This window comes from Petaurus breviceps, unplaced genomic scaffold, assembly GCF_028583685.1.
Source record: "Petaurus breviceps papuanus isolate PSGF00001 unplaced genomic scaffold, PetGlider_PUasm1.0 188, whole genome shotgun sequence".
In the NCBI taxonomy this organism is placed as follows: domain Eukaryota; kingdom Metazoa; phylum Chordata; class Mammalia; order Diprotodontia; family Petauridae; genus Petaurus; species Petaurus breviceps.
The window spans coordinates 19,321,062-19,337,141 of NW_027185804.1; the positions used below are offsets into that span (position 1 = coordinate 19,321,062).

Below are 16,080 nucleotides of genomic sequence, written 5' to 3' on the forward strand. Positions count from 1 at the left end.
ATGGTGATGATGATGATGATGATAACTGTATTACCTATGTTGAAGGATCATTGGAAAGATCAAATGAGATAATATGTCTAAAGCACTTTGACAACCTTAAAATTTTACAAAAAAAGTCAGCAATTTGGTCATTTATAGGTGATTAATAAATGATGCATAAAGAGAAATTTAATTTTCTTTTTGCTAATGTAGATTTCAATTCAACTTCTCTTGGATGCAAGGACCACAGTTTCCCCAAGACCACCATGCACAACTCATCACGGAATTCAGAACCAGACATCATGGTATGTGATGGGGGTTGAGGAAGAAGGGTGGAGAGAAGGGCAGAGATAGAGGCTGACACACTAAGAAGTGACAACTGACAGGCAGGAAGTGATGGGGAACAGCAGGAGCAGCAAAGCAACCCGGGGCCATTTAGAACAGCTGTTAACAACTTTCTGCACATGAGCACATTTACATATGGAAAAGACTTCATTGTTTGACTGGATTCCAAATCCAATACAAGCCCCTAATAAAAATTTGCAATTAGATTCCCCTGTTAGAATTGACAAAGCACCTTCCTTTCTGGCATCCCTATCAGGAAGGTTTGGCAAATAACATTCATTTCTGGACTACCTTCCTGACTCTACTAAATCTTCTATGAAATGGTCCCATGCTAGATATTTTATTCTCCCTACTCTCATTTTTTTCATCATAGTTTTATGTCATTTTCCTTCATTAGACTGTGAGCTCCCCGAGTACAGGGGTTTTTTTCTGCTTTAATTTGTATTTCCAGCACAGTGACTATCATATAATGAATGTTTGATAAATACTTCTTGATTTGACCTACATTTGACAGGTGGGGAAAATGAGGTGGAAAGATTAAGTTATTTTCCCAAATTCCCACAGCTAGTCAGAAATAGACAAAGGAGGGGTGGCTGGGTGGCACAGTGAATAGAGCACCGGCCCTGGAGTCAGGAGGATTCGGATCCAGCCTCAGACACTTAACACACACAAAAAACTAGCCATGTTACCTTGGGCAAGTCATTTAAGCCCAATTGCCCTCCAAAAAGCAAAAAAAAAAAAAAGAACTAGACAAAGGATTTTTAATTTTTTTTATTTCAATTTATGGATAAAGCAAGCATTTCTTTAGCATAGTATAATAATAATAATAATAATAATAATAATAATAAAGTGATCAGAGTTGAAACTACAAATCTATCATGTACTTTTTAACCCCACTCCTTAGAATGGTGATTTCATACATTTCCCATAATCCAATACTCAGATGCAGTTTATTGAGTTGGACATTCCCTTCAATGATATAAACCTCAGTCTCACGATTTCTGCCCATCCTGGTTGATTTTCATCCATGTCCTCCTACAAGTTCTATTCAGAGAGTCTCCCCAACATGCTGGAAGCTCCCCTGTTTTTCACCTGTTATCACCAAGATACACATGAACAAAATTGGATATCCATCTCTCGTCCTTCATCCTCACAGTGAAACTAATTCAGTAAAAGGAGGGGGTGGAGCTAATGACTTAAACCGAAATCAAGATATAGTATCCATATTCTGCTCTAGCCATGCCCCAGTTAAAAGACTGTTCTTTGTTTTGGAGGTCATATTGGAAGAAGCACACTGTCAAGATGCCCAGACAAGGGTTGCTAAGAGGGTTAAGGTCCTAAAAAGCATGTGAAAGGTGGGACATTAAAATGGATTGTTAATATTTAGCCTGGAAGAGAGAAGACTTAGGGATCAAACTTCAAAAGATTACCTAGAAAAAAAAAGGACTGAGAGCAGAAATATAGCAGGACCCAGGTGAATAAATTATTAGGAAACAGGTTTTAGCTCAGTGCAATGAAAATTATTAAAATATTAAGAGCTATCTGAAAACAGAACAGGCTGTTTTAGTGGCATAGCCCAGTCAAAAGATAGCCAGACTGGTAACCAGAGAACCTGAGTATGAACCCTGGTAGCGCCACTTGCTATCTGTTTGATATTGGATAAAGTGATTACCCTCTCTGGGTTTCAGGTTCCTTATTTGTAAAATAAGTCAGTAAAACTGGATGACTTCTAAGGTCTCTCCTGGAAACATGCAGATAGAGAGACTGATTACTTGAGGGATATTGATTTATATATAGTATGAAAGTTTGGTCTGGATGGTCAGTGCTAAGAATTTTAAACCTAGATGCTGCAATGAAACTCTTGGCACTCAGAAAAAGTTTAACAATTCTCTTTGAACATTACCTAAAAATCAGTAAAATGTGTGATCTGACTTAGAGAAGATTGTCACCTAAAATAATTAAAATTTAGAAGTTTTGTCACTGAATAGGAAAAATTTAGCTATTTCAATTCACTGATGTCTAATAGCTCAATCTTCAAAAATGTTAGTTAGATATGTTACTGTAACTTCAATCTCCATCTATTTCTCCTTTTGGCAACCATCGATGGGAAATACCTGGGTCTTGTCAACTGAATATCTATTTTAACACCTCCCCCCAAACATTTTCTCAGCCTTAAATAATAAAGTAAATGAACTTCAGTCACACCTACTACATATTTATATTTATTATCACCTGAGAATTTTCCATTCCCTTTGCTGAAAGTTTTTATAAGGTACTTAAATGGAGAATCAAAGTTAGAACTTTATTTTTTAAGAGGAAGATTCCAAATTAATGGAGTCTGAAAAGCATTAAGCCTTAGGAAATATATTCTATTGTAGAGAAAGGATGACCCATGTGGAAGGAGGTCAATTTACAGCTAACTATGTCAAGTGAACATTTGCATAGCTCTGAAAATTCTCATGGATCAGTTTCCTATTAGCTAAGAATTTGAAATTGTTTCTCAATAGATTTGCAAATTCTTGAACATAGGAAAATATTTTACTCTTATTTTGGTATCTAGAGGTCTTAGAGCAGTATTTTGAATAAAGTAGGTGAATATTTAGTCAATAACTGTTTGTAAATATAATTAAATGGAAAATGTAGAGTGCATGCTATTCCTCTAATAAAATTGAATTCACCTCCGGAATCAACTTTACCTGAAAATATGAGAAAAGTGGTTTCAATATATACTTGGCCCTCTTTAATTGTTTCCATTGCCCAGTAAATCTCTAGGGCCTGGGACTAAAAGTGTTGATTTCAATGTCATGAACGTTCATGTTAACAATAAAGATTGGTGATCTACATCCTTTAAAGCTTTCCAATAAAGAAATTACTCTCCACTTAACACTTACTAGCCGTGTGCAAGTCACTTAAACCCAATTACCCTCCGAAAAGAAAAAAAAAAGAAATTATTCTAAGATTTGCTAATGATTATCAACTGAACATTGTGTACAGATATTCTGCCCAAGAGGGAGGAGAATAAATAATTTTTTGAAGAAACAAAGGAAAAAATTTGCCACAAAGAAAAAAATATAGGCATTGTCTGAAGAGACCTAAATGTTTTCCCAGGGAATTTACCACCTTAAATGTATTTTTAAAAGACATATATAACTCCAAGAAAAAGAAAAATAATGAAACATTCCATCATCAAAAGATATAAATGTCAAAAAGTTTATGGAAAAGGTAATGGAAAGATAGCAGCATGAATGGATCTGGTTGAGCCATTATGGAAAACATTTCAGAACTATAAGAAAGTAAATAGAATATTGATAATCTTTAACTCAGAGATTCCACTCTTAAAAATGTATTCCAAGAAGGTCAATGATAAAAACAAAAGAGCCCATATGAACCAAAATATTTATAGCAAAAATTATGCTATGCTTAATAACTAGGAATGCCTAAACAAGTTAAGGAAAACGAATATAATGAAATATTACATTGTTTTAAGAAATTTTGAATATGATGAGTGCTGAGAGGCATAGAAAGATGTATATGCACTGATGCAAAGAAAAGTGGGAAGAACTAGGAAAACTATATGCATATATGTATATATACATATGTATATGTGTGCATATACATACAAATACATAGATATGAATAAATTTGTATGTGTATATACAAATATATGTATGTGTGTGTATATATATATATATCTGTGTGTATATCTACAGTTATTTCTCCATATCTATATATGTATATGTGTATGTTTGTATATGTGTGTGTCAGGGGTGAGAAAATTATCACCCAAGGATCAGATTTGCCCTTCCTTATTTTTTAAAGTATGGTTCTTGACCTAAGAATGATTTTTTACATTTTAAACTATAATTCTATTTTTATTTAAAAAAACAACATGATTCATAGCCCTGCAAAACCAAACTGATAAGGTGCATTTTGTCTGCTGTAGTTTGTGACCCTTGAGATAGATAGATAGATAGATAGATAGATAGATAGATAGATAGATAGAGGAGAAAGAGAGAGAGAGATGGATAGATGGATGGATGGATGGATAGATAATGTTGATACCTATCCATAGATTTAGATAGATAAAATAGATATTTCTCTATTTGTGTCCATACAGATATAACGAGATGATACATGTGTGTGTATCAGGGGAGGTGGGAACTTGAAGAGTTTCATCTGGTTTCTTCCTGCCTAGAATGTTCAAGTGAGAGAGCAAGCATTAAGCCCTTGGTGGGGAGAAAGGGAGGCCTCAGCCCACCAAGATGTAACCCAGGAGTATATGAATGTGATATGGCTACTACAATTGTTCCTGTTTTTCATGATTTTGGTGTAGGGAGAATGGAGATAGTTATGACTTTGTGAGCTGTGAAAAATCAGAGGTGTAAGCCACCAGGATGATAGATTATAGTCCTTATGAGATTTTGTGACCACCAGCATGACATCAAGGATCATCAGCATCCATCCCTGCAGTAGCTGAGTGAACCTCATCCAGTAGCCATACCAATACTGTAAGTGAAATTGGTGGGATCAATGAATGCTATGTAGAAACTGCATTAAGTCTGAGCCCACTATGTCCAGAGAGCAAAGTGGTATAGGGAAGAATATGGTCTTAAGCTTTGGAGGAAAATATTTGTATTTCTTTTCTTGCAATATCAGTGAAGATGAAAAAGCTAAAAAGGAAACAAAAACTGAGAAAATATGAAGAAATGAAGAATCATAGAATTTTTGCGTGTCAAATGTCTTTATGCTCAGAAAAGGGAAGAGAATAACACCTGTCAGTGAGCTTGACTGTCAAATCTAGGCTAAATTACTCTTACCCAGTAGAAGCAGGACCTCTGTGGGGCTCTGGCTTCCACCTTCCCCAATTCATGTAAAAGGGAACTCTGAATAAATTTTGGAGCTGCAGAACCCACAAAATGACACAGAGAAGCTAACCTCCCACTGAGGACAGCCCAGCAGGCCAGCAGGAATCAGCCAGCACAGAGCTCTGGGAGCTGAGCCCAGGCCCTCATGAGCCGGAGGATTTAGCCCCAGGGCAGGCCTCACCAGCCACAGGCTAGAGGGACTCCAGATCACCAAAAGCTGTGGCCATCTCCAAAATTATCAACACATAGATGTGAAGGACAAAGTGAGAGATCAGTGAAGTGCGGGCTTTGGGACCCAGTAGTTGGGAGTGCATTGGCTTTTGCCCAAGGGCTAGAAGCCACTGAGGGGCCATGGCTGTGCAGCCATCCCCATGTGGCAGCTTCAGCTCTGGGTTTCCAGAGTGTAGGGGGACCAAGCACCAGTCTGAGGGGTAATCACTCTTGCTTTAACCTGCTTGCATCTGGACTGCCTTCTAGGGTGGAGGTCCTGGGGTGTATGTCCAGCTTGCCAGAGCATGTGGAGGCCTCAGAGAGGGCACCCATCTAATACCACCAGCAACTGAGAAAACCCCAGTTTGGTACTAAGCTCCCCTGTCTGGTAGCAGAGTCCTACTGTGGCAAAAAGCCCAAAAGTCAAGCAATTGAGTGACAACATGACCAGGCAAAGGAAGAATAGAAAACAGAAGAATCCAACATTAGACTCCCATTTTGGAGACAAAAAAGGATCAAAGCATGGAAGAGGAGGAAGACAGGGAAGTCAGAACTCCTGCACCAAAAGCTTCAAAGGAAAGTATGAACTGGTTACAGGCCATAGAGGACCTTAAGAAGCACATAAGAGAAGTGGAGGAATAATTGGGAAGAGAAATGAGAATGATGCAAGAAAATTACAAAATGAGAACCAACAGCCTGACTGAGGAAACCACACCTTAAAAAATAGACTAATTCAAATAGCAAAAGAGACTCAAAAAGGCAAAGAGGAGAATGCCTTAAAAAGTCTAATTTGCCAGATAGAAAAAGAATCTCAAAAGCTGAATGAGAAGAATCATTGCTTCAGAATTAGATTGGAGCAAATGGAAGCTAATGACTTTAGGAGAAATCAAAATGCTGTTAAACAGATCCAAAATAATGAAAGAATAGAAGGCAATGTGAAATATTTCATGGGAAAAACCACTGACCTGGAAAATAGATCTAGGAGAGATAATTTAAAAATTATTGGACTACCTGAAAGCCATGAGCAAAGTGAATACCTAGAAATCATCCTCCAGGAAGTTCTCAAGGAAAACTGCCCTGATGTTTTAGAACCAGAGGGCAAAATAGAGGTTGAAAGAATACACCAATCACTTCCTGAAAAAGATCCAAAAAAGAAAACTCCTAGGAATATTATAGCCAGTGTCTGGAATGTCCAGATTAAGGAGAGAATATTACAAGCAGCCAGGAAGAAACAATTTGAATATTGTGCAAACACAATCAGGATAACCCAGGTTCTGGCAGCTTCTACACTGAGGAATTGAAGAGCTTGGAATGTGATATTCCAGAGGACAAAGGAGCTGGGATTAAAATGAAGAATCATCTACCCAGCTGTTGCAGCAAGCACCCCAGTGTCCCCAGGGTGCCTGCTCACACAGGTTCTTGGATCTGCTTTGTTAAAGGAAAGCAACTCAAAATGGGTTAACAAGCTTACTTTAATCAGTCAGACATATATCGTTTACTTTGTTCAGGAGAAAAGGTCAGCACCCTGAACCTCAAAGTATACAGGCATAATTATCAAGACAGAAACATCAAGTAGACAGATTTCCAAACTGTCCAACCATTACATCCATACCCAGTCAACATCTGGGTTTCCACATTCTGGGTTTTTCAAAGCCGGGGGACTCTCAACAACGGCTTCCCAGAATTCAGATCAAATCACAGAATACTTCTCAAAGTGAGTCCCAAAAACAAAGCTACACATCAGGGCTTATATAGCCTTCTCCTGGCTCAGAGAATGTAACAACCTTATTGAATCACTGGCCAATCAAGAAGTATCTACTGAAAAACAAGCCTCCCCCACCCCAGGCTTCAGGTGCACATTAGCCTAGGGGCAGGGAAGATCTTTAAAATTTACATTCTTATTACATTCAGCCCCAAGATCTTTCATGCCCATAGCATAGACAATTTACTTTTGAATTAGCACTAAACATCTCTTAGGTCACATTTTCAAAGTACAGAACTAAAGTTACCAAAGTGGCCACTGGGCCTTAAACAAACACAAAGTACATAGCATTATTACCTCAATTCAAAACAAGAGTTCAAATAAAGTTCTCTGGGGGGGGGAGGGGTATCCTTCCCCTCACACAGCTCCAGCCCCTGCCTCCAAGCACAGACAGGGGGCTGGGTAACAAAACCAACAAGGTGGGGTCCCTGGGGATCCAAGGCACTTCATCCCACCCACCATAGTCACAAGTCCATCCTCCCCCAGGGTCCCAAACTGTGGGAAGCAGCCAGGAAACACACTCAGTGCCCCTGCTTTGCTGCTCAGTTCTTATCTTTTCCGGTGGCTGAATTCCGAACTCCTGGGCTCCTTCTCCTCCCGCAGGCAGCAGCCGCTCCTGGCTTCTGCCCAGGTCCCGATGCAGGCAGCTCACCATTCCCACTCTCAGCTCAGCGAAGTCCGCATGCAAGCCATTCTACTCTTCTGCTCCACAGCTCCACAGAATCACGGCTACCACAACTGGGAAACAAACAATTATTCCAGTCCCCATACTTTCCTTTTACTCTGCAGATCCTGTTCGTGATGCCATTTGTAGCAGCAAGCACCCCAAGTGCGTCCTCAGGGTTTGCTGCCCATGCCAAGCCCCAGCCCAGATAAAAGAAATATGCAGAAGAGATTGCAGACCCCATATTGGTTTAACAATATATTGGAAGAATGGATCAACTACTGTGACTAGGGCACTGATTGATACTGGGGCTGAGGCTACACTTATCTATGGAAACCCTGATAAGTTTAAACATGGAACTCCTATTACCATCACAGGTCTAGGAGGCGCTAAAATATCAGCCAGACAGGTTAAAATAACAATGAAAATTGGGCAGTTACCTAAGAAGGAATATACTGTGGTTGTTGTACCCATTCCTGAATACATCATTGGAATAGATGTATTGAGAGGCATGACTCTGAATTTAACTGAAGGAAGATACCAATTTGCTGTGAGGAAGATAGGAATTAATACAGTTTTAGTAGGAAAACTAAAAATGGACCCAATCACTTTACCTGAACCTTCTGAAGTAATTACTTTAAAACAGTATCGTGTGCCAGGTGGGCAAGATGAAATTACCACTACTATAAAGGAATATGTTGAAGCAGGAGTGTTAGTCCCTACAACCACAAGATGGAATAATCCTGTCTGGCCAGTAAGAAAATCAGATGGGACATGGAGAATGACTGTGGATTATAGACAGTTGAATAAGGTGACTCCTTCTTCATATGCTGCTGTTCCAGATACCATCACCTTAATAGAAAGGATCCAGAAATATGATGGGACTTGGTATGCAGTTATTGACTTGGCAAATGCCTTCTTCACCATCCCAATAGACCCTAAACAATGGGACCACTTCACTTTCACTTGACAGGGTAGACAATATACTTTCACCCGCTTGCCACAAGGGTACATACATAGCCCCACTATTTGTCATAGGATTGTAGCTGAACAGTTGGATGAATTAAAGCTACCTGGTGTACAGCTTACCCACTACATTGATGATATCATGATACAGGGAAAAGATGCGAAAGTAGTGGAAAGGAGTTTGACCCTTCTAATTGAGCATATGAAAAGTAAAGGGTGGGAAATTAACCCTGCAAAGGTTCAAGGACCAGCTCACAATGTGAAGTTTTTGGGTATACAATGGAACAAGGGGCTAAAGGAGATTCTTCCTCAAGCCCGACAAAAGATTCAGGATTTTCCTACACCTACCAATAAGAAGGAGGCCCAAAAGTTCATAGGATTGTTTGGATACTGGAGGCACCACATTCCACATTTGGGACAGATTTTAAAACCTTTATATAGAGTCACACGGAAGAAATATGAATTCGATTGGGGACTTGACCAGAGTAAAGCTTTTGAAGAAGCCAAGGCTGCCATACAATTGGCCCTAGATTTGTGGCCCATGCAAAATGGTCCAGTGGAATTGCAAGTGACTGTACAAGATGATTATGCAAACTGGAGCTTATGGCAAAAACAACAAAGCCGAAATGTACCTTTGGGATCTTGGTGTAGGAAACTCCCTTCATCTGGAGTCCAGTACACACCTTTTGAAAAGCAGTTGTTAGCTGCATATTGGGCTTTGGTGGAGACTGAACAACTGACTGTGGGCCATGAAGTGATATTAAGACCTGGAATCCCAATTATGACCTGGGTAAAGAGTACCCCAGCTTCTCACAGAATTGGACATGCCCAAGAGGCTAGTATAATCAAATGGAAGTGGTATATCCAAAATAGAGCGAAAACAGGCAAAAGCAGAGTCTCTGCTCTGCATGAATCTATAGCAAACATAGAAATTGAGAGGAATGACACACCCCCTGAGCCAAAGCAACAGTTGGTACAGTCCACTGTAAAATGGAATGAGGGATATGATGTATTAACTGAGGAACAAAAGAGACATGCATGGTTTACTGATGGGACAGCAAAATATTTGGGGCAAAAAAGACATTGGAAAGCAGTGGCCTATAACCCATGCACTAGAAGGACTTTGGAAAGTACTGGGATAGGTTCAAGTAGCCAATATGCTGAACTTATGGCAGTATATCAAGCCATCAAAATAGAATAAGGAGGACAGTGTCATATATTCACTGATTCATGGGCGGTAGCTAATGGGTTAGCTACATGGATGCCCATGTGGAAAAATGAAAATTGGGAAATTCATGGTAAACAAGTCTGGAGCAAAGAATTATGGGAAGATATCTGGAACATGTCTTTGGTCACTGACTTGTCAGTTTTTCATGTAGATGCTCACGTGGCCCCCACCACACCAGAACGTGAGTACAATGCTCATGCTGATCGACTGGCAAAGATTGCTACTGAATATATTGTCCCTACTTTGACAACAACTGATGATCCGGTATTAGCAAAATGGGTCCACCAAACAGCAGGCCATTTGGGGGTCCAGGCCACACACCAGTGGGCACAAGATCGAGGTATTAGTATCTCTCATTCACTGTTAAAACAGATAGCAGAAGAATGTCATATATGTCAATTGGAAAAGGAGCGAACTGTTCCTCGGGTAGTAACTGGAGAGATAGCAAGAGGAAAAGTCCCAGCCCAAATCTGGCAAATAGATTATATTGGTCCACTACCACTGGATAAAGGATGCAGATTTATATGTACTTGTGTTGATACCTATTCAGGTGTACTAGTAGCTTGTCCTTATAAGAATGCAACCCAGAAAAACACTTGTAAAACTCTAGATCTCATAAGTCTATATTATGGAACCCCAATGCAGATTCAAAGTGACAATGGGTCACATTTCAAAGGCAATGAAATGAAGAAGTATTGTATACTAAACAATATAGAATGGATATATCATATTCCATATTATCCAGAAGCATCTGGGTTAATTGAAAGAATGAATGGATTACTGAAAGAACAGTTGAGGAAGTTAAGTTCCAATAATTCATATCAACATTGGAAGGATAATTTGTTCATGGCTTTGCGTAATTTGAATAATAGACCATTGGGAGGAAGTACACCACTAGCCAGAATGATGACCCCCAATCTGCAAATTAGAAAACAACAAACACACAAGATCCCAAATATTGAGTATTGGACCTTGAGGCCAGATGTCCCAGCACCGTACCCAGGACCACCTGGTTCGGTGGGGTATGATTTACATTGTTTAGAGGACTTTGGGTTGGACAGGAAAGAAGTAAGAAAAATTTCCACTGGGATATGCATAAGAATCCCTAAAAATCACTTTAGACAGATTTTACCCAAATCAGGATTAGCAGCTCAAGGAATACATGTATTGGCTGGAGTAATAGGTTCTAATTATCAAGGAGAAATTGTTGTAACATTCCAGAATTTAGGTGAAGGGCCCATACAGATTCACAAGAATGATAGGATAGTTCAAGTGATTATCGTTCCTTGTAAAACAATGCCACTTGTAAAAACTGACCTTCCTTCTAAAATAACTGTCACAGGAACTGAAGGATTTGGTTCTACTGATAGAATAAAATCAGGAGCTAAAGTATGGGTAAAACGGAAGCCAGATGATGTTCCAAAGGCTGCAGAGATTATAGCATATGGGAAGGATAACACTGTAACTATTGTTTATTCTGGAGAAGATGATTACAAAATTGTACCCTTAAGTCATTTATTCTACTGTGAGTGAGGCTACAATAGTCTGGTTATTGTCTCTTTGCTTCTTCTTGATTTTTTGTTTGTTCACCTTGTTTGTTAGATTTGTTTCCACAGGCTTGGTACCCTCCATCTGTAGATGCCTGATAGCTTAAGCTGGATGTCACCCCCTGTCTGCAACTGTGATGTGTCACCCTTGGACCTGGCATCAAGCATATTAAGAACTGACCTCTCAAATGGGACCCCTTAGGACAGGGACAGCTCTACATCCGGTTTCAGCAGCAAGTAGCCATAGAAGAAGAGATCTTCACCCCTTACCCCAAGATTTTGGGGCCCCATTTGTTCGGGGTGGGGGGAATGATGGGGAGCTTGTGCTCAAGCCCCACCCTAAAATATGGTTTTCTGTGTTTATTGTGTGCTATTCTTGTTATATTGTTGTGAAATTTTGTTGACACCAGTTATTCCTACTGTATTTTTGCCAAGTAAGGGACACGAAAGATATTGGGGCCGAATGTAAGGGTTATGGGATTTAAAGATCTTCCATGCCCCATTGGACTTGCTGACGTAGCAGGAAGGGGCGGAGCAAGAGAAAGCGAAAGCCAGAGAAAGCGAAAGCCAAGGACGTGCTGATGTAGCAGGAAGGGGCGGAGCAAGAGAAAGTGAAAGCCAGAGAAAGCGAAAGCCAAGCAGCTTTCCTGCGGTGGCTGGCCGTGGAGGCGACGGCGGTGGCAGCAGCAGCAGAGGCAGCGGCAGCGCGAAGCCCTTTTTGAGTTAGGACTGCTAAGGACTTTCTGCTAAGGACTCCTGCTGAGGACTGCCAGGGGCCGGAGCTGCTGGGAGCGTGCTTCCAGGATGCTGGGTGGTTGCTGTGAGTGGGGAGAGGAGGACCTTTACCTGAGGTAGCCTGTTCTGTTTTAAAGGCTTGAAAATGTGGGTGCTTTCTACTTTATCTATCTGTGCCAATATCATAACTACTCTGATGGCTTTCACTTTCTGGTTGGTATCTTAATAAATTTTCTAGTTTATTTCCCCATATGGCAAGCATGACGTATTTTATGATGGATAATTATATCAGCATATTTGTAATCTCTATAGGCATTGTGAATATGGCATTGCTGATACTCCAGCAAAACTGAGAATCATGTTTCAGGGAAAATATGGTCATTCAGTGGAATAGAGGACTTTCAAACATTCTTGCTGAAAAAAAAACAGAGTTGAATAGAAAATTTGACATTCAGATACAAGAAGCAAGAGAAGCATGAGAAGGTAAACAGGGAAAAGAAATCATAAGGAAATTATCAAAGTTCAACTATTAACATTCCTACATGGTAAAACAATAATTGTAACTGATGAAACTTTTGTCAAAATGAAAATAGTTGAATGGAATATATATATATATATATATATATATATATATATATATATATATTTCTACATACGAGGGTATATGGGCATATGAATACATATGTGAATGTGTGTATATATGCTTCCAGGTATACATAGATAATGGGCACAAGACCAATTTAACAGGAAAGGATGATACTTAAAAGGTGAAATTAAGAGGTGAGAGAGGAATGTAATGAGAGGAGATGGGGAGAGAAAGAATGGGGTAAACTATCTCATAAAGAAGAGGCAAGGGAAAATTGTTACAATGGAGGGGAAGAATAGGAAGGCAAAAGGAATGAGTCAACCTTATTCTCAATGAATTTCACTTGGGGAGGGAATGACATACACACTAAATAGGGTATCTCACCCTACAGGAGAATAGGAGAGAAGGGGATGAGAGGGGGGATGATGGAAGGGAGTGCAGGCTTGGGGGGAGGGAAGTTGGAAGCACCCACTTTTGAAAAGGTATGGGACCAAAGTACAGAATGGAATAAGTGGTAGTTTGGATAGGAGGGTGGGAAATATACTCAGTCTTTTACAATATATCTACTATGTTCATGTTTTGCATTAGCTACACATGTACTATGAAGTGCTTATCTTCCCAGTAAGTGTGGGTGACAAGGGAGGAAGGGAATGAATCTGGAATTCAAAGTTTTAAAATAAAATATTTAAATATATATATATATATATATATGCAAGTATGTATATACTATTATTAATACTATTTTACATGTAATTGGGAAATAAGATATACAGGCACTGGGGCATAGAGATCTACCATGCCCTATTGGAAAAGTCAAAAGGGATATGGGAGAAAATATGGGAGAGAGCAGATTGGAGAAGGGGATATCCTGTGGGACTTCTATTTTGGTGTGGTGGGTAAGGGAAAAACGGGTAGAAAATTTGTAACTCAGAATCTGGAGGAAATGAATGATGTAAATCAGAAGTTAATAAAGCATTTTAAAAATGAAAAAAATAAAGATAAATACATCATAAAAAAAGAAAAAAATCCTTTTACCCAAAGGCCATATGCTTATTTATTCCTTCTTTAGTCTCTATTTCTCATGGAATTGAAGTAATTTTTGTTGCCTCTTTTAAACATTTTCTGTTAATGACTTTAGAGCTGTCCTTCTGCTATCTTTGTTGTTTTTGTACCTCAATTTTAGAAATATCAATTTTTGCAGCTGATAGAGAAGATGGAAGTATTACCCCAGGATTGGAATTTTTCAACATTTCTGATCATGTACTTCATTATTAATACTTAACTTTGCCTTGGTAATTTTCTTCTCCCATTTGCTATAAAATTTTCTGTATGGGTCCGTGTCCTCCCACCCTTCTGGGTCTATGTTGTCTTTAGGAGTTTTGATTATTCCTCTTCTGACCAGTATACTATCCATGGAGACATAAAACTATCTCAGAGGTATTAGTAACTCTAACCAACAAATCCCCGAAGATTACAAGCGTTAAAGGTCTCTATTTCCCATTGTTGAATATCTCTCTTCTCTCTTGAGAGTAGTCTTCTATAAGATTCTGTCAAAATGGTGAAACAATATTTAATTTGTGCATGTATGAGGGTATTGAGTGTTTGTCATGACAAAGTGATTTTTTCAACTAAAGTATTCATTCACCTGAAGTATTAGGTTTCTCTTTAATGCATGTCTTTAGCCTTTCTTATTGTTGATTCTACAATCATCTTTTCCAATGTTTTTTCCTTGGCATTCTCCATTATTCCAATTTTTGCATAGAATTCATCAGTATCAAAATGTATATTGGTTCAATGTTAAGCATCTTAATGAGTTTTCCATAGATCTTTGCTGCTTTCTCATCCTCTGAAAATGATAATGCTATGTAAACTGAGATGATATGCATGGTAGACTTCATGAAAACACTTAAATTCCAAGTCACATGAGCAACACGAAGGAGGACAAGTAATTTCTCCAGTTCTCACAACTTCTCAAACCTCTTCAAAATAGGAATCATGCTCAAGAATTAAAGTAATATTATCTCTCTCTATAGCCAAAGACACCAAGAACCCTAATGATCTATTTTCCAAGTTAACTCTCAATAGAGAAGGTTCATCCATAATACATTCACTTGGGACTCCCTCCACTAACCGCAACATCACTCATACAGGTCTGCACAAAACCACCCCCTGGCCTTGCAACAGAACTCTGTTCCACACTCCTGCTTTGATCCTACACCTTCAAATCTGAAATATTTATGTATATAAGAAATTACTTATTAATTATATCATAGTCATTCCAGAATCACCACCATTATATAGACCACCAATTTGTTAGAGCAATAATAAAAATTAATGAATAAAAGCTGAAAGAATAAAAATGAGAAATGATATAATGTCATTGAAATAATGCATTCCTGAGAATTTAAACAAACTATTGAAAATTAGAAAATGGGCAAATGGACAGTATAATGGACATAGATACAAGCTAAAATAACAATACAGAAGTTTAAGTAATATAAATTACTTTCCATGGTAAGAACAAAAATGTTTAAAAGTTTGAAATAGCAAACATTTAACTCACTTGCCATCCCAAGATACTAATGGTAATGCCAGTTTAGAATATAAAATCATTTGTAAAATCTATAGATAAGCATGATCGATGATTATAAATAGTATCACCTTATAAAACAGAGAGAAGCAGTGAAGGGAAAAAAGCAAAACATCAAAAAAATAACTTAAAGAAAGCCTAGTGAAAAACCCAACTATTCAAAGTCATGCCATGTTTATTTCAGGGTGAAAATGGAAGGAATGTAACAAATAAAATAAAAATTCAAAAGAAGCACAAAAACTTTTATAACAAAATGTTTTCACCATCAAGGAAAAGAGAGTCTCCACACATTGAGCATAACATCAAAATCCCCAGTTTTCCTATAAAAGAAGTAGAAATAGCACTGAAGAGAATAAAGATGGTGAAAGCAGCTGGATTAGACAAAAACACACAGATAAATAGATGGATAGATAGATAGATAGATAGATAGATAGATAGATAGATAGATAGATAGATAGATAGATAGATTGATAGATAGATGATTGATAGATAGATGATAGATAGATAGATAGATAGATAGATAGATAGATAGATAGATAGATGATAGATAGATGATAGATAGATAGATAGATAGATAGATAGATAGATAGATAGATGATAGAT

The 16,080-nt window shown here is 38.4% G+C and overlaps 1 long non-coding RNA gene across 1 annotated transcript in view; it reads right to left on the reverse strand.

Moving 5' to 3' along the window:
- Positions 1–6,853: 6,853 nt before the first annotated feature.
- LOC138163795 (uncharacterized) overlaps positions 6,854–16,080 on the reverse strand; it is a 20,378-nt gene continuing 11,151 nt past the window's right edge. The window contains exon 2 of the long non-coding RNA XR_011168925.1: positions 6,854–7,899. This is a non-coding gene — a long non-coding RNA (uncharacterized lncRNA). The remainder of the gene's footprint in view (positions 7,900–16,080) is intronic.